At 47.6% G+C, this 7,813-nt stretch overlaps 1 pseudogene across 1 annotated transcript; it reads left to right on the forward strand.

Annotated features, from left to right (window-relative positions):
- Window positions 1–6,846: 6,846 nt before the first annotated feature.
- On the forward strand, window positions 6,847–7,223 carry LOC307066151 (programmed cell death protein 5-like; annotated as a pseudogene). Its single transcript has one exon. The product of its transcript is annotated as a programmed cell death protein 5-like (transcript).
- Window positions 7,224–7,813: the final 590 nt, after the last annotated feature.

The raw sequence follows: 7,813 nt of genomic DNA on the forward strand, positions 1-7,813 counted from the left end.
CCTGAAACTAACACAACATTGTAAATCAACTATACTCCAATTAAAAAAAACCACGTCTGTGATATTATAAGTGAGATAAGGACTAGCTAATAGCCAAAGAATAATAATTAATTTTAAATAATCAGTAAGTTGTCAAAATGTATCAACAACCGTCCGCCCCAGGAGGCTCTCTGTGATTTCTAGTGGCTCACTGGTCCCTTAAAAGACTGCACATTTGACCCTTGAACAACAGGGGCCTGGGGCACCAACCCTCTTCACACAGTCAAAAATCCCTTATAATTTATAGTTGGCCATCAGTATACGTGGTATCTCTGTATCTCAGCTTCTGCATCTGCAGATTCAACCAGCCAGGGATTGTTTAGTACTGTAGTATTTACTATTGAAAAAAATCCATGGATAAGCGGACCCACGCAGTTCAAACTCAGGCTGTTCAAGGATCAACTGTATAGTGTCTTAAAAGTCTCTTATCTTAAAATCATTTTAATCCTATGTGCTAATCCCACAGTTCTAAGCATGCCTGATAGACCAGGAAACATAAAATACCTCCCAGCAATTACAAATCATTTGTGTACATACTGTTGAATGCTAATATAGGCCAGGCATTGAATTAGGAGCTAGAGATGATATATTGACATGGTTCATGTGGATGGGAGGAGACACCAGAGCACACAGTTCCAGGAATGTGATACTTCTCCCTCTAGTTTTAGAGAGAGACGGTTTTGCTGTTGTTGTCTGTTTTGCATCTGGTTGGTGGGTAAAAGACCAAAGTTAAATTTACTGTCTCACATAAACACTAAACTGGCCAAGTGAACAGGAGGGCCTGGTCTAACTCCTGCCAACCTTTTCCATTTTCTCTGACACGCCTCACCCTTCACTCACTGACTTATTAAAACTAAGATAAGCCAAGCCCTTTCCAGGCTCAGGACCTTGAAATGGTTATCTTCTGTGTTCATGCTCTGAGCAATCCACTCCTGCCTTTTCAATGTGACTGGTCCCTGGTCCTTAAGGCCCCACCATCAAAGTCCCCTTCTCAGAGACACTGACCACCTTACATCAAATGTCACCCCTCCCCAGTACTTGGTTATTTATCCTTCACATAACCTACTTCATTTCCTTCATAATTCTTACAACTAGTGTGATGATTTTGTCACCAGCAAAGCCCATTAACAATTCCCGGGAGATAAAAATAGAAGCTGGGTAATAAAATAAAGTCAAACCAGTTTTTTTCCTTTGTGCTCACAGGGTGCCCCATGCAGAGGCCTAGCATCCGGCACTTCAGACCAGAGTTCCCTGTGCAAAATGGCTATGCCCATCACCTCAGCTCAGCAGAAGTGCTGTGACGACACCTCAATTCAACATGGCAACAGTGGGCCATATGCAGAGATGCACTGCAATGTGGAGCCACGAGCAGCACAGCTGCAGCCCACCCGTAAGAACTCCACCCCCTCCCCGCTGAAGAGAACCCTGTAAGGCAGCCCTGCCACCAATGGCCTGCCCAGAAGAGTGTGTACTCAAAAGCACAAGCTTGCACCTCTCCCTTCTTTGATCAAAAAATAAAGCTTTCCTTTGCTTCTGAACCAAACTTAGTCTTAGTATTGGCTCCAATAACACCGGGCAGGAGAAAGAGTCAGTAACAAATGTAGGCGACCCAGGTGGGATGCACTGTGGCCTTTCCCCCTGCACCTATCCACTAGGCTCTGGGATCACCCTAGCTCCAGTGGGAGGACAGCTGAGGCTTTGAGAGGTTCGTGTGAGGATGACTGACTCTGGTCTTTGAGTTCACTCTGACAGGATAGAACAGCAGGAAGCCTAAGGCCAAACTCAGAGCAACTCTGCCCAGCAGCCTGATACCCAGTTGTGGTGTACACACAGGGTAGCCCCTAGAGTAATCTGGACGGCGCCCCCTTGAGGGGATCACACTGGAGCATCGTTGGTGATGAGAGACTGAAATTCACATATGTCTGCCTGCTGCCTCTGGCTGGCCTTCCTGAGGTACCAGATGCTGGGGGACGGTGGGGATGAGAGGAAGCCCAGGCAGTCTTGCCTGTGGCCTCACCAGTAGTGCTGTCCCCTTAACCCCAGTACAAGGCAGTAGCGGCCGCACCAGGACTTTTTGCCGTCCTTGCCGACCTCAGGGGTCAACAGTATCATCCTCCCTAGTCACTTTCAGTTTGGTAAAGGAAAGTGGCCAAGAGGCGAGACTAGGAAGATGTCCAGGTATTGAGGACAGTCTGACAAAACAGAACAAGGTCACGCAATCTGAGTTCAGGAAAAAGCACTGCAGACGCCCAAGTGAGAAAGGGTCCCAAGGTAGGTACACAACCGGTGACTTGATCTCTCTTCCAGTCAGTGCTAGTTTCTCTGAAGTGGACTAGGGAGCACTGCGAGCCACTCGCAACACCAGGAACCCCATTACTGGGAAGTTCTTGAGCTGCTGGCAAGAACAAGAAACACCCACCACTGGACCTCTTCTCCCTCGGCTGGCAAGGCAAAACTTGAGTGATTCTTTATCAACCAAGGTTCCACAGGCTCGCCTCCCAGTATCAGCACAGAATCCCAGCTGCCCCAGCAATCTGGTGAATAACCTACGGGGATCCCTCAGGCCTTTAACTCTCACCCAGTGGGAAGTCTGAAAACTCCTCCTTTTCAGCCAAAAGGAGGAAAGAGAAGACCCCCACCTCAGAGAGCTATGCCACCCCCTAAGGGACCAAGTTGGTCAGGAACTAATGTGGCTGAGCTGCTCTGGCCCGGAGGTTGTCCTGTCTAACCTCCTGTGGGATATCCTGACTGAGGAAGGACTATCTCAAGCATGGGCCGTTACAAATTCAAGGGGGACCCCCAGTTATATCAGAGTCCATGCCATTTGGATGTCCCCTATTTGGGCCCTTTTAGGAATCCATTAACAGTTTGGTGCTGGTTCCAGATTTCCCAAACCAGAAATCTTATTTGGGTCAAATCTTGTGACAATTCTGTGCCAACAAATCACTCTAACTGCCTTCTCAGTAGCTGGAAACAAATTCAAGTCAGAATATCTAAGGTACGGGGAACCAAGTATCTACCATACCGAAGGATAACCCAGTAGGGTGCCTCCTGCAGAACTGGCAGTTTTTCAGGTATGACCTCCTGACCCAAAAATATTTAAGCTTCCTATATAATACAGCCTGGCCCCAATACCAGCTGGGAGATGGGGAAAGTTGTCCCATCCATGGGTCTCTAAGTTACACTATTTTACAATTGGACCTGCTATGCCAGAGACAAAAGAAATGGGGTGAAACTCCCTATGTCCAGTTTTTTTTTTTTTATGGCCTTGTATCAGAACAAAGGCCTTCAAAAGGCATGTGGGCTCTCCTCCCCTGGTAAGTCCTTGACCCTCCCCTGAGGACCTCCTTGATCTCTTCCCTAACCCTCCTCCTACTGCTCCTTCCCTGCCCTCTTCCTTCATATGTCCCAACTGGGGCCACAGGCCTGAAGGGCCCCCTCCATGCCAGCCCCCTCCCTCCAGAACCCAGTCCAGCAACTACACAATGCGGGACGAATTACCAGCCAGGGGCCAACACCCCACCAGGAAAAGTACTCCCTTTGAGGCAGGTCCTTGCTGGAGAAGGAGGGCTCTCATCCCATCCAGGTACACATCCCATTTACCACTTCGGATCTGTGTAGCTGGAAAAGTCATAGTAAAGGGTTGAAAGAAGATCCAGAGGGGTTCCTGAATCTGATTAGGGGAACATTTCAGACCCATGACACCACCTAGGCTGACATTCAGAGCCTCCTCAATGTACTCTTAATGGGGGAAGAAAAGGCCACAGTCTTTTCAAAAGCCTGAGAGGAAGCAGACATAGAGAACAGAAATCATGCAGGTCATGCTGTTTTCAGACCAGGGAAGCAAGTGGTCCCAGATAATGAACCCAACTGGGACCACTGAGACCATGGAGAAGCGGGTGGAACACAGAGACTGACCCGTTATAAAACTATGATCCTAAAGGGAATCCAGGCAGCAGGAAAGAAACAAATTGGAATAAGGGAAATCAACCAGGAGCCAATGGAAAACCCTTCAGCATTCCTAGAGTGCCTCAGGGAATGTCTCTGAATCTATATGACCACTGACTGAGTCATTGGAAAGGAATGCAATCCCGAGGTCATATTTCATTTCCCAAAGTGTCCCTGACCTTAGGCTTAAACTTCAGAAACTAGAAATAGAACCAGATATTCCTACCTCTCACCTGGTCAAGGTTGCCTACTGGGTGTTTAATAACAGTGATACAGAGGAGAAAAGTCAGAGGATAAAAAGGCACGGAGGCAAGCCCACCCACTGGCCATTGCCCTCCAATGTCAACCGGGCGGCATGGGAATTTGGACTCACTGCCCACGGAGACTCTTAACTCCAGTGAGTGACCCCCAACCCCCATCGAGGAATAGCAAACCGAGGAAACAAGGACCCAATCAGTGTGCCATATGTAAATAAGAGGGACACTGGAAGAAAGAATGCCCTCGCTGCCCCAGAAGGGGGGAGGAAATGGCAGATCCCAGCCACCACCCTCAAAGGCAGATGGTCTGAGCCAATGAAGAATGATGGGGTCAGGGGGCTCCTACGCTGGCACTTCAATTGAGCCCCCCGAGGAGTCCCGCTGACAGTGGACATAGGGGAAAAGCCTGTCGAATTCTTAATCAACACTGGTGCCACTTACTCAGTTCTGAACACCAGATCAGGCAAACTCAGTCGTAAGAGTTGTAAAATTATGGGGGTATCAGGGAAGGCCCAAGAAAAGGCATTCATAGAGCCATTAGAATGTAAATTGGATGAATACACACTCACCTATCCCTTCCTATATGTTCTTGAATGTGCTATACCCCTGCTAGAAAGAGATGTCTTACATAGACTGGGGGATACTATCCACCTAATGGGAGACAAACTAGAGATTGGCGTCCTCTAGACAGGGGGCACAAGATGGTAATGTTAACAGCTAAGGACAAACCTCCCCACACAGAGCAAGTCGACCTCCATGGAGTAAATCCCAAGGTATGAGCCTAGGGATGGGTGGGACAAGCTGTAGGAGCCAGTCCCATGATAGTTCATCAAAAACCAGGACACACATGGCCCAACAGAAAACAGTACCCTCTCCATCAGGAGGCCTTCTGGGCATTGCCCCTGTTATACAGGGCCTAATTGACCAGGACCTAATTAGACCATGCTAATAAGCCTGTAATACCACCCATTCTCCCTGTAAAGAAACCCAATGGGGAATATCAGATGGTGCAGGACCTCAGGGCAGTCAATGAAGCCCCCAAGGATATACATCCAGTCCCCCCCAACCCTTACACCCTGCTGGCCACTCTATTTTCCCCAAGTCCTGGTATTCTGTATTCGATTTAAAAGATGAGTTCTTCTGTATTCCATTAGCCCCAGATTCACAAGAAAGTTTTGCTTTTTAGTGGCAGGACCCAAACACATAAAAAAAAAATACTGCTGGACAGTCCTGCCCCAAAGGTTCAAAAACTCCCCCACCATCTTTGGAGAAACTTTAGCTAAAGACCTGAAAGATCAACATGTGGAGAAGGGAACCTTCCTCCACTATGTAGACAACATTCTGATCACCAGCCTGATTAAGGAAAACTCTGAACCATCGTGAACCACCTAGCCAATAAAGAATATGAGGTGTCCAAGAAAAAGGCTCAAATAGCACAAACTAGGGTGACCCACTCAGGCTTCATTCTCACAGAAGGTCAGAGAAGCCTACGCCAGGAAAGGAAAGAAGTCACTTACAGCCTCACCTCCTCCTAAAACTAGAAGACAACTTAAGGGTTTCCTGGGGATGGCCAGGTTTTGCCACATCTGGATCCCTAACTATGGTCCATTAGCTAGGCCTCTATATGAAAAGTTCAAAGGGAAGGATGATGATCGTTTTGAATAGAATTCAGAATGCAAAGGGGCCTTTCAAGAATTGAAAAAGCAATTACTTCAGGACCCTGCCCTAGCACCCCCCCACCCCGGATTTAGTTAAACCCTTTGACCTTTACATTCATGAGAGAAGGAGGATCTCCCTGGGGTATTAGGTCAAAACCTGGGACCCTTACTCGGGTGGTTGCTTATTTCTCTAAACAATTAGGTCAAGCCACAAAAGGATGGCCTCCCTGCCTTCGGGCTGAGGAAGCTACTGCAGCCCTGATAAAGGAGGCTGAAAAGTTAATGTTTGGTCAGCCACTCACTATATGGACTCCACAGCAGATTCACGTTTTAGTAAGTTCTAAGGGAACAGAATGGCTATCCCCTGGAAGGTCGACTCAAGTTCAGACTATGCTTTTAGACAATCCAGTGGCTATCATAATAACCTGTCACGCACTAAATCCTGCCACCCTGATACCCACAGAAATGGGGTCCCTGGAGCATGACTGTATAGAAACCACAGACGCCATCTATTCCAGTTGCCCCAAGCTAGGAAGTGAGCATCTTCCAAATGCCAAACGGGAATGGTTCACAAACAGAAGCAGTTTTAGGAGACGGGGAAAAGTCTGGCAGGATACACTGTAACCTCCTGGACCCAAGTCACAGAAGCAAGAAGCCTACCCTCCAGGGACTTCTGCCCAAAAGGCAGAGCTGATAACTCTCACCCGAGCCGTAGAGCTCAGGACTGGGAGGATCTTCAATGTGTACACAGATTCCCAGTACGCATATGCCATCCTCCATGCAAATGGGGCTATTTGGAAGGAAAGAGGTATGCTTACTGTGGAGAACAAACAGCTGGAACGTGGCTTAAGCATACTGAAGCTCTTAGACATAGTACAGCTTCCCAGAGGTCTCTCTGAGTGAGCTGGAGCGTGGCCGCGCTGCTCGCTCCAGAGGGCCACACCATGGCCGAGGAGGAGCTTGAGGCGCTGAGGAAGCACAGGGGGGCCGAGCTGCAGGCGAAGCACGGGGACCCTGGCGATGTAGCACAACAGGAAGCAAAGCAAAGGGAAGCAGAATGAGAAACAGTATCTTAGCCCAAGTTCTGGATCAGTCAGCCCGGGCCCGATTAAGTAACTTAGCACTTGTAAAGCCTAAGAAAACTAAAGCAGTAGAGAATTACCTTATACAGATGGCACGGTATGGACAACTAAGCGGGAAGGTATCAGAACAAGGTTTAATAGAAATCCTCGAAAAAGTAAGCCAACAAACAGAAAAGAAAACAACAGTTAAATTCAACAGAAGACAAGTAATGGACTCTAATGAAGATGACGATTACTGAATTTAAGACGTCTAGAGACTGGGACTTAATGGAGCAATTCTAGGACAGATAACACTTGGCAGAAGTTAAGATCTTGATGGGATGTTTACTTTGCTTATTGTCTATATGCCTTTTAAAAATAAACTTGTTATGCAAAATAAAAAGTAGTACAGCTTCCAAAAAAGGTGGTAGTAACTCATTGTAGGGGTCGCCAAAACGGGGATGCCGAGGGAAACAAGGCAGATGCGACTGCCAAAAGGGTGGCCAGAGAACTAGTAACTTGGCAACTACCCCTCATACCTCGAAGGCCAGATCCATCCAATTATTCCCCAAACTGCATAAAGGAAGAATTAGACAAAGTGCAAAAACGGGGCTTCATTAGAGATCTAGGAGGCCACGGGTGGCTAGTTAATGAACACGAGCCATACTTCTTTCCCCAACTGCAGCTTGTCAAGCCATCAGGGAGGCTCATCAAGAAACTCACTATGGGAGGGAAGCCCTATATAATTGGTTAGTTGAGGTCATGGTAACTCCTGGCATGAGTAGTATTATCAGTCAGATAGTTGAGACATGCTGCTCTTGCTAATATGTCGGCATGTACCTTGACTTGA

This window comes from Hyperoodon ampullatus (assembly GCF_949752795.1).
Source record: "Hyperoodon ampullatus genome assembly, chromosome: 18".
Lineage (NCBI taxonomy): Eukaryota > Metazoa > Chordata > Mammalia > Artiodactyla > Ziphiidae > Hyperoodon > Hyperoodon ampullatus.